The sequence below is a fragment of the Lissotriton helveticus genome, chromosome 2_1 (assembly GCF_964261635.1).
Source record: "Lissotriton helveticus chromosome 2_1, aLisHel1.1, whole genome shotgun sequence".
Taxonomy (NCBI): Eukaryota; Metazoa; Chordata; class Amphibia; order Caudata; family Salamandridae; genus Lissotriton; species Lissotriton helveticus.
This window is the reverse complement of record NC_136059.1, coordinates 505,349,440-505,368,011: the sequence shown is the minus strand read 5'-3', so window position 1 is coordinate 505,368,011 and position 18,572 is coordinate 505,349,440. Positions and strand designations below refer to the sequence as shown.

The window sequence follows — 18,572 nt, the reverse complement described above, 5'->3', positions numbered from 1 at the left end:
ATATGAATTTCCAAAGATTAAATCCAGGTTAGCTTTTAGAAAACAATAGCTCAAGTAGGGCTATCTGGTGGTGCTTGACGTTGACAACTACTCAAAGTCAGACCGACCTCCGGGAGCCAGTACCGGCATCGGGAGTCACACAGACCCCAGTACAGTCCCATGTAGGGGCCGTAAATCAAAGGCGATGCAAGACGGAGAGGAGGTGAGGCATCGAGTAGGTAAGTGCGGCATCGGTTCCTGAATGCGGTGCAGGTCGTTGGCAATTTCGGCACAGCTCTTCTTCCTGGCAGAATGTCCTTAGTCCGTAAGTGCTCTGAGTATATGGTATCAGAGGTCCAGTACTTATATCCATTTTGGCCTTTGAAGTAGGGAGAATTCAAAGAAAGGTATTTGTAGTGCATGCAATGCTGCCTTTCCTTCCTTGCCCTGGCTCCAGACACACTACAGGAGTAGAGATTTCTTTGTGTGGGTACAGACACAACCCTATTCAGGTGCAAGTGTCAGCTCCTACCACCACTCTAGCTAGGCTCATCAGCCTAGTGATGGGCCATCAGGATGTGCAGGACACACCTTACCTCCCTTTGTATGTGACTTTCTAGAGTGAATTCACAAAACCCAACTGTCATCCAACCCACACGTGTAGTCTAAGGATAAGCAGAGGCACCGACTGGTTACGTAAGAAAATGACAACCTACTAAAAGTGCCATTTTCTGTCCTGCAATTTAAAAACCAACTTCACTAAGAGATGTGCTTTTAAATTGTGAGCCCAAAGGCACCAAACTCCAATTTTCTCTCTTCTCCCAGTTGCCAGATACACTTGTAAGATGGTACAAGGCAGCTCCAGTGCAAACCTATGGGAGAAATAGGCCTTGCTGTAGTGAGAAATGAATTTAGCAGTTTTTCACTGCCAGGACATGTAAAACTTACAAGTATATATCCTACATTTAAAATTCACTGTACCCTCTCCATGGGGCTATCTAGGGCCTAACTTAGGGTTGCCTTACATGTAATATAAGGGAAGGTTTGGACGTGGCAAGTAGGTGAACTTGCCAGGTCGACATGACAGTTCAAAACTGCACACACAGGCTCTGCGATGGCAGGTTTGAGACATGGTTGCAGGGCTACTCATGTGGTGGCACAATCAGCGCTGCAGGCCCACTAGTACCCTTTGATTTACAGGCCCTGGGCACACCTGGTGCACTGTACTAGGGACCTTTTAGTAAATCAAATCGGCTAATCATGGAGAACCAAATACCATTTACCATTACATTTTAGACTTAAAGCACTTGCACTTTAACACTGGTAAAGTACCCAAAGTCCAAAAGCCAGCAAAAACAAAATTCAGCACACAGTCAAAAACAGGAGGTCAGAAGAAAAAAGACAGGGAAACCAAGCCAACAGATATCAGGTCTAACACATATTCAGAAATAAACATTACAAATTTTTACAAACCAATTTACATCTAATCACAAAGAACATAAACACAATCTGTGGTCATTTCTTGCCTATCCCGACCACACGTTTTGGAAACAATAATAAATGGTGCTGATAATGTCCTTCATATAGTCTATATTCCACCCAGAGGTAGTCAGGGCAATGTACACATTTAGTGCCAAATTATGCACTTTTGTAGTGTAGAAAATTAACAAAATTCATCCTTTTTTTAGCTCCTTCAAAGAATAATTGGTTGACGCATCTCAGTCTTTATAGAATTACAGGCCTCATCTGGACCGGCGATTGATAGGTGACCAATAACTCTCAAATAAAAAAAGATACTGTATATAACATACTTATTTCAACCCTGTATTGCAACGCAACCTAACGTAAAAAACGTAAGTAGACCATTAGTCCCCGGAAGAAGAAAAACTGTGCTGTTTACATGCACTTAAAAAGTCTGCAGACACCAGAGGGATTTCTTTTTTTCCAAAACACCCTGAGGAACTGGGGAACTTTTCCAGCTCCCGAGGCTGTCCTGGGTTTTCAGTGAAATGACAATCAGCGCGCAAGGCGCGTTGACATAATTTCACTGAAAACGGAATTGAAATGTAAATGTCCAGTATTTGTAAAGCGCACAGCTACCTCCGGAGAGGTGTCCCAGCGCTGGAGGCCGTCAGGAAGATTAAGCGAGCTATTGCCCAGAGTCACATGGTGCTGGGCTGATCTGCCGACGGGACTGGGGATCGAACCCTGAGCCCCAGGATCCAGAGGCAGTCGCCCTGGCCGCTGCGCCACTCCTCTTCAATGTGCTGATCGGCCCATTTCACTTTCACTGCTTACGTGTTTGTTGGGTTTTCTCAGCGCCTCGAGCACCTAGGCAGATGGGAGGGGTATCACTGGAAAGGGGAGAATCACTCCTTTCTAATGGTACACCTCCCAAGTGGATCTCTGCTTGGGGATCACCGCAGGATGCTGATCCCCAAGCAGGGATCCACAACTAGATACCGGGGATGGGGGGAGTAGCCCACTGGGCAAGGGCTTTTGCTCCCCATTATATTTTGGAATGATTTAGTCTTAGGGGTGGTAGATGGGGCATTAGCTCTGGGGTGGGGGCAGAAAGCCCACTAGTCACCAGGGTTTGTTTTTCTTTTTTATCCGTAGGGGTGGTGACTGCCCAAAAATGGGAATGCCAATGCCCTCATCCCACCAATTGGTTAGCCTTTCTGCCCCAGGGGGGCAGATCAGGGGTCAATACCCCTGCTCTACCCCCCTGGAAGGCAGAAAGCCTACTAGGCACCAGCGAATATGGTTTATTTTATACATAGGGGTGGTGGCAGGCTAAAATGGACATGCCAATGCCCCCAACCACTAAAATAAAAAATTGCAATAGCCCCTGATCTTCCCTCCGGGGGGAGGGGGGGCAGGGTATAAAGCCAATTAGGCACCAGGGATTATGTGTTTTTGTAATACGCGGGATGGGGCTACCCAAAATGGACATGCCAATGCCCCGCCCCCAAATACAAATCGGACAGTCTGTCTGCCTCTCTTGGGGGCCAAATGAGGGTTAGTAGTCCTCCAATAGCCAATGAGGGGCAGAAAGCCAACTAGACACCAGGGATTTTTTTTGTTTTATAAAAGTGGGGCGGGGGCTCCCCACAATGGGCATGACGCATAACTATATCCCCACACCACGTAAATGGGGACCCAAGTCTTTCTGCCTCCCCCATGGGGAAGGCCCCCCCGGGGGGGTAGAAAGCCCACTGGGCACTAGGGACTATTTTTTTGCTTTATGTAGGAGTGGGTGCTGCTCAGAATGGGCATGCTTATGACCCGCCCCCCAAAAATGGTGGGCAGAAAGCACACTTGGCACCAGGGATATGTTTATGGGCATGTCACAGAGCAGCCCCATAGGCAAGGGTCACTCCCCTTTTTTTAGGGACACATTTTGGCTGTTTCTACCATTTTGAGGCTCATATGACTTCCAACGGGGGAAGAAAACCACTAAATACCAGGGAAAGTTTTGTGTGTGTGTGTGTGTGAACTGAAGTTCGGCTGACTGTCAGCATGGGGAAATGGCCTTAACAACGCGGTCAAAACACCGCAATACATTTACATTGCTGCTTTTACAACGCAAGTCTTTACCAAGATTTGCACTGGAGGGCGCTATAGACTAAGGAATAGTGTGATTTACTATTTAAACACCTTCCCATCTGTACATAGGCTGGAGTTGGAATAGTAAATCATACTATTCTTAAGTCCAGCGCCATACAGCGCAAGTCGTTGTAATGACTTGCGTTGTGAAAACAGCAATGTAATGTACCGCGATTTAAATGAGCGCATTGTAACATCATACATCCGTCTGCATGTACTGGCAATTGGATGGCTGTGTGTGTACTGGCATTTTGCTGGTGGCGTGTGTGGACTTGCACTTGGCTGGTGGTGTGTGTCAGCTTGCGCTTGGTGGCGGTGTGTGTAGACTGGCGCTTGGCTGGTGGTGTGGGTGGACTGCCGCTTGGCTGGCGATGTGCGTGGACTGGTGCTTGGCTGACAGTGTACATGAATGGTGCTTAGCTGATGGTGTGCGAGGATGGCGCTAGGCTAGCAGTGTGCATGAATGTCGCTTGTCTGGCGGTGTGCATGGATGCCGCTTGGCTGGTGGTGTGTGTGTACTGGTACATGGCTGTCGGTGTGCGTGGACTGTCGCTTGGCTGACGGTGTGCGTGGACTGTTGCTTTCCTGGCGGTGTGCATGGGATCGGATGGTGCTTGGCAGGCGGTGTGGCTTGCTTGTAACCCCACCTTTTTTTCTTTTTACCCTTAATCCCATGTAAACCTCTTTTAGCTAAAAAGTCATATGTTCCTCACATTTCTGTGTGAGAAAGTTGTAGGATCACCACACTCCCCTCAGTCTCTTGATAAAATTAATACCTCACTTGTGTGGGTGCACAAAGCAGAGTCAGCCTAAAACGTATAAAAAAAACATTTGGACCAGCTTTAGTTCCTCCTCAATCTTTACAGGTTTTTGGCTCTTCCCCATCGCAGACACTTGGCCCACCCATACAAGTGAGGTGTAATTTTTATCGGGAGACCCAGTGGAATGCCGAGTGGTAGGAAATTCGTAGCATCACTGTGATCGCAACACCTTCTCATTCAAAAATTTGAGGGAAATGTGACTTTTTTGCTAAATTTGAGGTTTGCCGGGGTTCTGGGTAAGAAAATGTTGGAGGATCCTTGCAAGCCCGACTTCCCTGGACTCCCTTGGGAGTCAAGTTTTCAAAAATGTCTGAGTTTGGTTGGTTTCCCTATATGGCTGTAAAGGTGTCATTTGCGTTTTTGGTCCCGGGCTCGCCGGCCATCTAGAGAACCCTACCAAACCCAGACAGTTTTGAAAACTAGACACCCGGGGAAGCCAGGGAGGTGTATAGTTTTTTAAAAATATACAGGTTGTCTAGGTTTCTCTAGGTGCCAGTTGAGCTAGGGTGCACAATCCAGAGCTAGGGAAAATTGCAAAAAAAAGGGTCAGTTTTCAGTGGAAAAATGTGATGTGATGTTGCGCTTTGGGCCGTTTCCTTTCACTGGCACTCAGCCCACCCACACAAGAGAGGTACCATTTTTATCGCGCTACTTGGGGGGAATGCTGGGTGGGTGAAAGTTTGTGGTTCCCTGCAGATTCCAGAACTTTCCATCACAGAAATGTGAGGAAAATGTGTTTTCGTTTACAAAGTTTGGGGTTTGCAAGGGTTCCTGGGTTTCAGAACCTGGCGAGAGCCACACAAGTCACCCCATCCTGGATATCCCTGGGTGTCTTCTTTTAAAAAATGTACAGTTTTGCTAGGTTTCCCTAGGTGCCGGCAAAGCTAGGATTCAAAATCCACGGCTAGGCACATTGTGAAAAAAGGGGCAGATTTCACAGGAAAAATGTGATGTGTCCACGTTGCATTTTGGGCCTTTCCCTGTCACAGGCACTAAGCCTACCTACACAAGTAAGATGCCTTTGTTATCGGGAGACTTGGGGGAACACAATAGTAGAACAAGTGTTATTACCAATTGAATTTCTATGCAATCCTTCCTTCCAAATGTAAGACACTGTGTAACAAAGAAGTCCTTTTAAAAATATCCCTCTAATTCACATGCTAGTATGGCTACCTACAAATTCGGAGATGTACAAATAACTGTGATAGAGTCCTGTGCGGCTACTCCTCGTGGGAGGTCTCGGTCAAAGCTTTTTAACTCCAGACTTAGAAACTTTTCTGAAGCTTTTCTTCAAGGGGTTCCTCGAAGCTTTCAGCCAGTCCTGATTCGGTGAGGGTTCACCGGCTTGCCTTTCGACAAACTCCCTGTCAAACTTGTAGAAGTCTGACCTCTAGGGCTTTTCAGCAGGACAAACCAGAGATCCAAGGTGGCTTGCGGTTGAAGGTGGGCAGCTTGACTCTTGCGGCCGGTCCCAGTCACCTTTTCTACGTTTGGACTTAGAAATATTTACTGAGCTTTTTCTCACGTGGTGTCTTGATGCTCTTCACCAGGCCGGTTTCGGCGAGGGTTCACTGGCTTGGGTTTTCACCTACTCCGGTCAAACTCTGGAAATGGGACTTCCGGACCTTTTCAGCTGGATGAACCTGGACGGCAGGCCGGCTCACGGTTGTATGTTGTTACAATGCATTCCGTTGCAAAGCATGCCTTTATCACGCATGCGTTACAACAGAATGCTATTTGCACGCATATCCTTTACCACAAATATTCCTTTACCACGCATACCTTTACAACGATTTTTGTTGTAACTTTATGCATGGTAAGGGCTTACTCTTGGTAAAGGTTATACCCCTCCCCTGTACCCTTATGTGTCCCCCCCAGCCCCCAATCCTTCTTATAATTACCCCTGCCCTGAACCCTCAATCCTTATATATATATATTTTTTAACCTAAAATTCCCCTTACCTCTTCACGTCGTCTCCTCTCCTTTATCTTCCTTGGTGACGTCATAAAGAGGAAGTGAAAGTTTCTTTCCATTTCCTCTCAAACGACGCCGATTGCCTCCACTTCGCGACGTGACATCATGGTGGTTTTTGGGGGGGGGGGGTGGGGACCCTCCAAGCCCCCTTTTTTCCCATGCTTTTTATTTTATTTTTGGGGGGAGACCCCCCAAAACCCCTTTTTCTAATTTTATCCTTTACCACACATGCCTTTACTACGTATCTCGTAGTAAAGGTATGCTTGGTAAAGGCTTTCGTGGTAACCACGCATGCGTTGGAATGCATGCGTGGTTAAGGTTTGCGTGGAAAGGCTGCGTTATAGTGGCCGTTTCCCCTGGCTCACAGTTGAGGGTTGCCAGCTTGGTTGGCCGGGTTATTGGTCCACTTCCGGAGCTTTTTCCCAAAGTTGCTCCAAACTTCTGGAACTTCTTCTTGAAGTTCCTTTCAGGGTCCCATCGTGTCAAAAACTTACTCCAAGGGTCTGAAAGCTCTAAGATGATCCCTGAAAGTTTGGGACTTCAATTCCCACTATCCACTTGGAAAAACCCCTTACAAATCAACTTGTAATACTTCAGACGGGAGACAGCCATGACAACGCGGGCTTTACACCGCGCTGCCATTACAACTCAAGTCATTACAGCGACTTGCGCTGGATGGTGCTAGAGACTAAGGAATAGTAGATTTACTATTCCAACACCTTCCCTACTGTTGCGTAGGCTGGAGTTGGAATAGTAAATCATACTATTCCAAAATCCAGCGCCTACAGCGCAAGTCATTGTAGCGACTTGCGTTGTAATGGATGCGTCGTAATAGCAGCGCGGTCCTTTTGAAGCAGGGTTGGTCCACAGGGCTATCGGTCCAGATTGTGCAGCAGGCGTTGTCAGTCAGAGTGCAGGGTCTGGTTGGTGCAAATCAAACTTCCAGCATTGAACCTTCTTCTGTAGATTCAAGCAGCAGATCTGAGAGGCACTGCCCCTTTCAGATACTTATTCATTGTTCTCTATGGTCACACAGGAGGGCTCTCCTGTCCAATGAGGTGTAGGACAACACTCAGGAGCATGTCCATTTCCTCCAAAGTGTGGCAAAACTGTCTCCCAGAAAGCACTATTTCTCCAAAATTCAGTATGGTCGAAGTCCCAGCAAAGAGGCATGAGCTGTCTAAACCAACCTCCAGGATCGGTAATCTCCATATTCTCCCTCTCCCCTGGCCTTGCACATTCCTTCCTTATACCTGCCATCAGGCTGGGTTCTTAGAGTGAGGGTGTAAATGAAACTGGTTTCTCCTGGCCGTCTCCTCCTTCTATAGAAGATTGTTTACGACCCCTCCCCCTGTCTCTGGTATTCCTAGGGAACAAAAATCTCTCCTCCCAGAATGGCTCTTTAACCCCAGGGGCTATTTAATACCTCATCAAAACAGTCTGGCTAATCCACTTAACTTATGCCAATCAGGACAGAACACTGGAAGGCTGAATTTAGGCTTACAGACAAGAAAGTCTTATAACTTCTTGTCTGTACATTTTAGGATAAATTCAACAACAGTATATTGTTGGATTTATCAATACTATTCTAGTGAATCATTGAATTATATTTTTTGGATTCTCCTGGCAGGAATTTTTAAAGAATAACTTCTTGCCATGTAAACCAATGTGGCTGGGGGCAGGACCCGGCACCCTTGGGATACCTAGGGAAGACTTTAGGGGTTCTGAATATGTAAAAATATTACAGAATATCAGTCCACAGTGCTCTTAGCACAAAAGTCGATTTTGGGAAGCACTTTACTACAATGTGGTAAGTGAAATGTGCAATTTCACAAAACCCTGGGCATAAAAAGACTATTTTTTAAGGTTCCTGACCCCCCAACACTGGGACACTTAGGGGAAACCCTGGGGGTACCTAATATGCTACAATTCTGTTGTTTATTCATTTTTAAGCGCCCCAAACATCAAAGTCGAGTGTGGGCGCTATGTGCATTTTAAAAGCAGTTCTGCAACACAGGGCCGCTTTTAAACTGACCTCAGACCTCAGCAGTGCACACATGCAAGTACAGAAATGGCTGCTGTCCTCTAAACTGCCATGCCCTATTATATACTAGGGACTTACAGGTATTTTTGATCCACCCTGCCCTTATTATGTACTAGGGCCTTGAAGGGAAGGTCATGCCAATCATAGGAGTACCATAACCCATAGTGTACTATGGTGTATTTAGGTGTTTTCACTGTATTCTAAGTGTCTTTTCAGTGTAGCACTGGCCCTGGGCCTGGTTAGGCAGAGCCCCGGGACAGTCTGAGTCAGTTACCACCAGTATCTGTCAGCAAAAAATGAGGGGTGCCCAGGGCACTAGGATAACTTTGCAACATAGGTGCAGCTCAGGTATTGGTTCTGGGTACCTCTGTTTCTTGGTGAACTTACAAGTCCTATTTATCCTCGCAACCAGAAGGGTCCAGCGAAAGTAATGGTATATTGCTTTCAAATTTCTGCCATACTTAAAAGAAGTCACAGGTGAAAAGTAGGCACACATTTTTTCCAACTCTATTTAAATATTTTGTTTTATTTGAACTGTTAATTCCTACAGGAAAACCTTGACGGATCTACAAATGACCCCTTGCTGAATGTAGAATTTCGTCTTACTTTTCAGACATGTACAGCTTTCTGGGATCAATTACTGGTTTCACACCCATTCTACGTCTAACTGAAAGGAGGTTGAAAGCATGAAAAAGGAAACATAGGGTATGTCCTTGTAATATGGCGAAACTGTGTAGAAAAATCTGGTTTTCCTGAAAACGTCTGCATGTTCTTGAAAGCTGGGAAGATGGTGGCTTTAGCACTGCAAACCCTGTGTTGATACCATTTGCAGGTAAAACATCACACTTTTTTCTCCCCCAAAAACAAAATGTAGCTGTATTTTGGCTAATTTATTGGTCCACAAACCCTGGGTACCTTTAGAATCCTCAGGATGTTGGAAGAAAAGGTCGCACGTTTGGCATGGATACCTTATGTGGACAAAAAGTTACGGGGCCTCAGTGCAAACTACCCCAAATAACAAAAAAATGGCTTCGTACAGGGAGGAAAAAGGCCTCGCGGTAAAGGGCACCCCTTCTTTTTTCAAACGGGTTTTAGAGGACACTATAAGAGATCTGCAGTGTAGCGTAAAGCCCCTAAAGTCTGACTCCTATTTATGAGTAGGCCCGACTCCATTTGAGGTAACTGTAGTTGCTATGTTTTTCAATTCATGCTGAATCATTGTCATATCTTCAATTAATGCAGATGTCATCTGACCTTATTGTTCCAAGAGCTGTGAAAGTGTCCAGCCATTCGGACAATGATATAGATATAACACCTGATGCAACATCAGTCTGGAACAAGTGTCTAGTTATCAGAATGTTGAAGTCAAATAAGAGCAAACACACACATGTAGTCAAAACACTGTAGTCCGAATTGACGTCTATTTGCCCTATATGATAATCAGGATATGTCTGGGACATATACCTTGATGTACTTAATTTATGTCAGACATTTTGGGAACGTATGTCAGAAATTCCAATCCTTAAGTATAAAAGGCCTGCCACTTGTCAAGAGAGGTCCTTCTCCCAGATTATCGCACAAGATACTGCCAGAGACAGCTTTGACTGCTGACAGCACACCAAGAAGTTGCTACATCGCTCCTGATGCAGAGAAAGAGCTGAAGCCAGGTGAAAGGATGCTGCTGCGTCGTGTTTTTTCCTTTTGCAGGGAATACTGCCTTCACGCCTCTCTGATAACCACAGCTTTTGCTGTCAACAATGTATGCTCTGCGTTTCTTCTCCCTAAGAAAGTCTAGATCAGGTGTCCTCACTCAGTCGATTGTGAACTACCAGTAGCTCACAGACACCATCAGAGTAGCTCACAGCCTTGAGTTCATTTTTAAATAAGCACAGGGTCACATTTTCCTTTTAAATTAAGGGAAGTTTGTGTTAATTTTGCATGATTATCTTCAGGCTGCAGACAGCAGGGTCAGATAATGAGCAGTGCTGGAGTCAGATGTATGACCCAGAGCACAGAGGAGAAGAACTGAAGCACGTACCTGCCTAAGGGCATGTATGTGCGCCACATGGCACCTTCACAATTGCCAAAAAGTGCATTTGTGAAAGAAATTGCAAAATGCCACCAACTTGAAGTTGGTGGTAATTTGCGATTTCTTAAGGAGAAATCGCAAAACTTGAGTGCTTGTTGCATAGCATTTAAGGAATCGCAATTTGCGATTCCTTAAATGCTTACGCAAAATGAAGGAATCGCAAATTTTGCGATTCCTTCATTTTGCAATGCGATTTTCCTAGTACATCCCTTTTTCTGAATTTTTAGTCTGCTTTTTTGCGATTCGCAGCGTTTGCGACTAAAAATTCAGTTCATACATATGCCCCACAGTGTCTTATTTATAGCTGAAAAATGCAGCAATTTTCTTAAGTGGGAAACATTTAAAGTGCAGAACTTTTTTGCATATTATGAACTTTTTTTTACAGATAATTTTTCTACACTTTAAAATTCTCCCACTTAAAAAAGTTTTTTATACATGTAACCGTGCCACACATGGCGAAAGGTATGTCCTGTTTCACAAGTAGATTCACGTATATGCCATTCATATGCACGCATGTTCATACATCCCAAAAACCACACTCTCACTGACCCACATGACAGTCCTGTCATAGTGCCCTTAGTCAAAGTATTTTGTTCAAACCATACTCTTTGTCTCTGTGGACATCGGGTTAAATTCTGTGAAACTGGTTGGGGGGTCTCTGGTAACATTGTGCGAGTGGCTTGGCCTTCAGTAGCTCTGATTTTCACTGATCAAAAGTAGCTCTCACTACAGAAAAAGTTGGAGAGACCTTTTTAAGGTAATACGTTTTAAATAACATTTTAAATATGTTAGACATTTTTATTTTATCCTCCTTTTTCATAATGTGTATTTTTGGTGATTTTATGATATTCTGTGTTGTTATTTTAGATGTGCTGAGAAACTGGTTCACCCTGTTGCAATAAATGCCTTTAGTTAAAAATGTCGATTCTTCTTAGTAGAATTTGTGTATGTGATGTTGTAAGGAGTAAAATAGGTTTGTTTTTGGCACCACTGTGCCCCAGATCCTAGTTTAGGGATTGTTAAAACCCAAAAGCATGGATTCCACGTTAACAATGGTTTGGGTGGGGTTCTACGGGGCTGCAATAGCCTGTCTTTCACACTCAGCTTTGGTGCATTGATCCAAGTTTACCCATGTCACCCATGGGTGGGAAAAGAATCCCTGTAGAACTACGCCAGAGGCATAGTTTGCGCAACAAGTGATAGCTGCTGGACCACGATTGTGTCAGCGACAGACCCCTCTCCCTATCCCACCCAGAACTGATAGTGGTTACCGATGCATCAGTTCTTGGTTGAAGAGGCCATTCTGTGGAGGTGGGCATCACAGGCATAATAATAATAATAAATAATAATAGTTGCATTTATAAAGCGCCTGGTTACACTGAGCCAGTGTGTCCCCGCGCTGCAGTGGCAGTAAAGAACAGAAGCACCTATCACAACAGATTAGGACGCAGGGAAAAGGTAGGTCTTCGAACCTTTCCGAAAGATCGTATCGGAGTTTTCCAGACGGAGTGTCTGCGGGAGCGAATTCCACAATTGGGCAGCCAAGTATCGAAACGATCGCCCACCCATCCTGGCTCTCTTAACTTTGGGGACATGTACAGTACCTTTCCCGCCGGACTTTAAGAGTCTGGTCGGTACATAGGGTATAAGAAGATTGTGAAGATATGAGGGGCCCTTTCTTTGTAAGATCCGATGACTCACGCACAAGGCCTTGAACTTAACCCTCTCCCTAATGGGGAGCCAGGGCATTTGGTTTTCGGGGGGGCTTGTCCTCCACATCCTCTTTCTGGAATAGCGAGCTATTCACTTGTTGTTGAAAGCTTTCATCCATCAAAGGGAGGCCGGTACAGGTACTCACAGACAACACTGCTGCCATATTGTACTGCAACAAGCATAGTTGGGTGGGGTCATGGACTTTGTGCAAGGATGCTCCGTGCCGCTGGAAGTGCCTGGAACACTTAGGGATTTTTCTGGTGGTGCATCACCTAGCGGGATCTCTAAATGCAATGAAGTACAAACTAATTAATCAATGCCTACTGGATCACGAATTGTGGTTATATCCGAAGGTGGCACAGGGTATGTTCCTTGAATTTGGAGACCCCTGGTTCAATCTTTTTGCTACCACAGAGGACCCAAAATGTCATCACTTTTGCATGTTGGACTTTCAAGGTTTCTCCCTGGTAGACCTGTCATCCTTAGGGTTTTCTTCTCCCAACTTTTTGGCTGCTTACCTTCACTTTTTGCTGTATATTTTTGTTGGCCTTAGCCTCTGAACGCTTTTTCACCGCTGACCGGTGTTAAAGTGTATGTGCTTATCCACTAAACATGTTGACATAGGTGTATACCTGATTTGCATATTAAGTGTACGTGTAAGTCCCTTGTAAAGTGGTATACCATATACCCAGGGCCTGTAATCTAAATACTACTAGTGGGCCTCCAGTACTGGTTGCATCAACCACACAAGTAGCCTTTCAAACCTGTCTCAGGCCTGCCATTGCAGGGCCTTGTGTACAGTTTACTGCCACTTCTCATTCAAAACCACTTGCCAAACCTTAAAATCTCATTTTGGTACACATAGGTCACCCCCTTAATGTAGGCCCTAGGTATCCCTATGGGCAAGTTGCTGTGTAACTAAAAGTTTGAGCATGTACTTTTAAGTTTTTCATGTCCTGGTAGTGATAAAAAGCTGAATTCTTTTTCACTACTGTGAGGCCTACTTCTCTCATAGGCTAGCATTGAGGATTCCTTAAAGCACATTTTAAGCTGTAATTCCTGATCAGAAAGGAGTAGCTACATCATGTTTCATGTTTTTTTTTAATGTTGGTGAGAAATCCTCTTTAATGGTAAAGTTGGATTTGACATTACCATTTTAGAAATGCCGCTTTTAGAACATGGACATTTCTCTGCTCTTAACTTTGCTCTGTGTGTCTGCAGACTGTCTCCAATACACGTATGGGATGGGTGACAGCTATGCTTTGTGCATCCCCTCTAGACAGCCACAAACACAGGAAGGGCTGGGTGTGACAGAAGACTCCTCTTTATTCATCTGCATTCTTTTAGCCTTTGCTGAGCAGGAAGGGAGAGAGGTAGCTCACACTTGCATCCAAATAGGCTGTGTCTTGTCCTCACACAAAGGGCTGTATACCCCCTACAGATAGACTGGCAGACAGGACTGTGTTGAAAGGGACCCTTGGATGCTTCAGAGGGCTCCTTTAAAGTCCCCCTCTACAGCAAAGACACTTAAATCAGTACACTACTGGACCTAGGGAAGAACTCTGCTTGAGTAAAGACTGCTGTGGTTTAAGGATTCCTAATCAACCACACCAGTAATTCAACATTTTGTCTATATGTTGTTGTAATTTAAAATTACGATTTAATTTTTGTAAATTCTGTATTGAATACTGTTACAATTCATGTTGTGTTGATTTTGTTAATTTCTTTTGTCAATTTGATTATGTAGCAGCCATAGATAACATGATACATTCAAGTGATATATTAATGTGATTTTAAGTATACTATGTGTGTGGTGTACCTTTGACTTATTCTTCAATTTTGAATTACTGATGGGACCCAACATAACAGATTGTAGTACTTATCTACTATACCCAGGTTCTGAGGGAAACAGGGTTGCACCATTAGACTTAAAGGTGCTATAAGGATTGTCACTCTGCCTAGACAGGCTGTCCTGAGGAGCTGCTTCTCTGCTTTGCTGAGCTGGCCTGCTGCCTGCTGATCTCTGCTATACTGAGGACAAGGACTGGACCCCTCACACTTGAACCCATAGTGACTCCAAGGACTTGCTGGCTTGCCTCCTGTTTTCTGAAGTCTCAGGGACACAAAAGAAATCCTGCTGGTTCTGCCAGACACTGCCATCTGCTGGTCCTACCCTTACCTAAGGTACCCCCTTCAGTCCTGGGCCTCAGATGTGGGGTTTGCAGCTGATTTCTGCTTAACTGACACATTGCTTTGACTACATGAGAAATTTAGCTGCATTCGCTCTTCTACGCAGACACAGCAGCCGCTCTGCAGCATTAGATCCACAGCCTGCATGGATCGACAATGACTCTCAGCGCAGCTTATCGACGATGCATAACACTCATTTCAGCGGAGTTCCACAATGATGTGGAACCCCCATTTTGCGTGCTCAACGACGACGCAGTAGGTTCTCCACATCGACAAAAGCTGCATCCAAGTTATTTCTTCAGCAGGACCTGTCTTAGTCCTGTAGTCGGCCTGCCGTCAATCGCAGTCGGCCTGAAATTTGAATTTGCACCGGTCCCTCACAGCCTCAAGTACCCTATTGACCGCTAGTGAATTCTAAGCTCTCTTTTCACATTTAGGGGCCCATTAGGATCACGGGCAGATCGCCACTGCCCGCATAGCCATGGCGATCCGCCCGTGATCTGACGCCGCCCGCCACCCAATTCCCCCCGCCATATTACTATGGCGGGGGGGATCGCGTCAGACAGAAAGACCGCCTGCCGCTTTTCTGCCCGGTCAACTCGTTGACCGGGCGGATGCAGGCGGGGACACATTGCCGCCATTGAAAGGCATGCGGTGTTTGACATTGGGGGCCCGCAACTCTGGGGGGTGCACTTGGGGCAGTTCCATGCACAACATGGTAGGCACCGCGTGGTGCCTGCCATGTTGTGCATGGAAGTGCACAACATGCCTTCCTGGCATTGTGGCGGGCGGTGCGGAGTGCACTGCCCGCCACAATGACAGGAATGCAGGATGCGCCTGCCACTGTGGCGGGCGCATCCTAATTGCCCCCACGGGACCCCCACCCTTATGGCGGGCGGTCCCGTTTTCCGATAGGGTGGTGGGCGGGCAAAGCCTGCCCGCCATCCTAAGGACCCCCTTAATCTTTAGAAATTCATATCTTGACTTCTACTTATTGCATTTTTGTCCTGTTGATCTTGCTTTACTCAGATAAATGTTCTCTAATTTAATTTTCTAAACCTGTGTGGAGTCTTTTTGTGGTGTTTTCATTGAGTTATTGTAATTGAAGTGTTGCACCAATACATTACACAGTGCCTCTTAAAGACCTGACTGCTCTGTGCCAAGCTACCAGAGAGTGAGCACAGGGCAATTTAGGGTGTGTATCTGACTTACTCTGACTAGGGTGGTAGTCCCTACATGGACAGGGTGCAAACTTCTTCCAACTAGAGACCCAATTTCTAACATTTCCGCTTGGAGATTCCTCGTAGAATGGAGCTCGGGACTCCTGTATACCTTTCTGCAGATATAGGTCCTATCCAGAGTTCTAAATGAGGTCAAGAACGATTGGGTCCAAGTCATCCTAGTGACCCCTGATTGGGAAAGAGTATAGTTTCAAGAACTCTTGGACAGGAACATCTGTCCTCTAATCAGGCTTCCCTTTCGGGAAGATCTCCTGTTGCAGCCTGTGCATGCTCCACCTCCATGCTTGGAATTTGAATGTTGGCAGTTGACAGCCTTTGACCTTCCTCTCGAAGTTATCAGTGTCATCTTGGCAGCCAGGCATCCCTCAACTAAATCTGTGTTCACCTGGAGTTGGGGCAATTTTGAGGCTTGGTGCGGAGTCCACCAGAATGACCCACTTCAGGTTAACCTTCATGCTTTTGCATTGTCCCTAGCCCAGCAAGTCCCTAGCCCAGCAAGGCTTTGCTTTGGGCACAGTTAAAGGATACTTGTTGGCTCTTTCAGCATGTTTGAGTTTGCCAGATCAGCCTTCTTTGTTTCAGTCACCTGTTGTGATCTGGTTTCTAAAAGGCTTGCAACATATGTTGTCTCCTTCTCCTTTCGTTATGCCCTAGTGGGACCTGAACTTAGTTCTAAAGGGCCTTATGAGTACTTCCTTTGAACCTATGAACAACTGTCCTCTACCGCTACTGACCCACAAGACAGTTTTCCCTGTTGCAGTAAAATTGGCACATCAGGTAAACAAGCTGCAGGCCCTCTCTGTCAACCCTCCATACACCATGTTCCACCAAGACAAACTGGTCTTGAGGACCCGGGCCTCCTTTCGTCCGAAAGTGAGGACTCCTATTCTTGTCGGGCAAAACATCCCCCTCCTGACATTCTTCGGTCCACTTCACCCCTCTAAGGAGGAGGAGAGACTCCATTGCTCATCTTTGAAAAGAGCCCTTAGTTTTTACTTCCATCATACAAGGGCACAAGTGTGAACGATTAGCTCTTTATTGGATTCTCTGGAGCAAAGAGGGCAAGGCAGTGCCGAAGATGGCCAATGTCTTGGATTGTACTCTGCATTTAAATCTGCTAGGCATTGGCAAAAGTAGCCTCCAGCGGGATTTTGTGGTCTTTTACTCGCTACGCTAAGGCTGATACCCTATGCTGGCATATGGTTTGCCTCTTCTGGACACTTCCCAGGCTGCTATGTGGGCGTCACACCATATGTGCATGAAGTACTATTGACAGCCAGGTTCGGCGAGATTGACATTTTGCCTCCTTTATCCTGCAGGACTTTTTTGTTTGAACCAGTTTTTTGATCCACCTCCTGGATGATAGTGCTTTTTTTATCTGTTCAAAAGGTGAAGAATCTGTGATTAGAAGTCTCTACCCCAAGAACAAGTTACTTATCATTGGCAATGCCTCCTTTGGCAGAGAGTTCATCTAACCGAAGATTCCCTACCAACCCACCCATCCTCCCAGTTTGTTGAACTGGGTACCTTTCCACCTTCAAAGTTCCCACTTTAGAGATCTCCACACTTGTCCAAGACTATCTGCGATAGGCCTGTGCATCTGAGGGTGTGGATAGCTCAGAAAGCTACTGACCTCAATGTGCATTTGGACTTCTCTATATGACTCTGTATGTCACTGCTGGAGTGGTAGGGCATCGCTGCGGTGCTGCACAGCGCTGCCTACCCCCTCACAGGGGTTTTCCGGATCCATTCTGACACCTCGAGGAGTATTCAAAAGGTATAGAACCTTTGGTTAGATAGTCTGTACCAGAAAAGGCATTGATTGAAAGGGGAGTGAAAAGCACTGGATACACATGGATAGAGCGGTGGCCTGCAGGCCACTGTGGGACCTTGCCTGGCTGCCTAAACACTCCCGACCACGCAGTGCCTATGCCGCTACCCCGACCCGCACATTGTTGGAGATCTGGGACAAACTGGCTACAAGACGCGGATTGACCACATTCCTATCGCCACATACCCCATACATCAGAACCCCAAATTCTCTTCCGCTCTCCCAGAATGGGTGATGGGCAAATGTAGGCTCCTACAAGATCTCTTTCAAGGCCCGGCCATCGAGGCCGTTGAGCAATGCAAGTGGGACTTCCAGCTGTCTGAAACTGCTCGTCACCAATATTCCCTGCTTTGACACTGGGCTCTCCATTCCTCCAATGCAGAGGCTACTACCTGCCAACTCACGCTCTTCGAACAACTTGTTCGCAACTATACCAGTTCCCTGGGATTGGTATCTAAAACATATGCAGTCCTGCAACAATAGCTTCTTCCCCGCCATCCATATCAATGGAATTGATCAATGGATGACTCACCAGTTATCATCCAAAAATAGTGGAAGCTGCTTTGGCAAGACATCCCACGCATACACAGAAGCATTCCTCAACAGGAGGCAGCCTACAAGAGCATATTTCAATTGTATTACACCCCCACCCATATACATGCCATGCGTCCTACAGACCCTGCCTCCTGCTGGTGCTGTGAGGCCCCGCGAGATGACTTCCATTACATATGGTGTATGTGCCCTACCCTGAACACCTTTTGGAAGGAGATCTTGAGCCACATCAAGGGCACTCTGGGATATTCAATACCAGATGACTATCACACAGTTATCCTAGATGATCGCCCTATATCCCTGACCTCAATGACCAATGCAGACTGGTACCTGTGCTGCACATGACTGGTGCAGCTAAGCAGCTTATACCGCGATTGTGGCGCTCCCTGCTCCTCCCCCTCCGCCCCCCCGTGGCTTCCTGGTTCACAAGCTTTGGCACATCATTGCACTGGAGCCGATGATGCACAAGCTTACCTACACTGACAAGAAATTCCAGCGACTCTGGTCACCCCTTATCCACTTCCTATCT

The 18,572-nt window shown here is 46.1% G+C and overlaps 1 protein-coding gene across 2 annotated transcripts in view; it reads left to right on the top strand.

Moving 5' to 3' along the window:
- LOC144818091 (mannosylglucosyl-3-phosphoglycerate phosphatase-like) overlaps positions 1-18,572 on the top strand; it is a 799,862-nt gene that overhangs the window by 239,947 nt on the left and 541,343 nt on the right. The gene's annotated exons all lie outside the window — the stretch shown is intronic.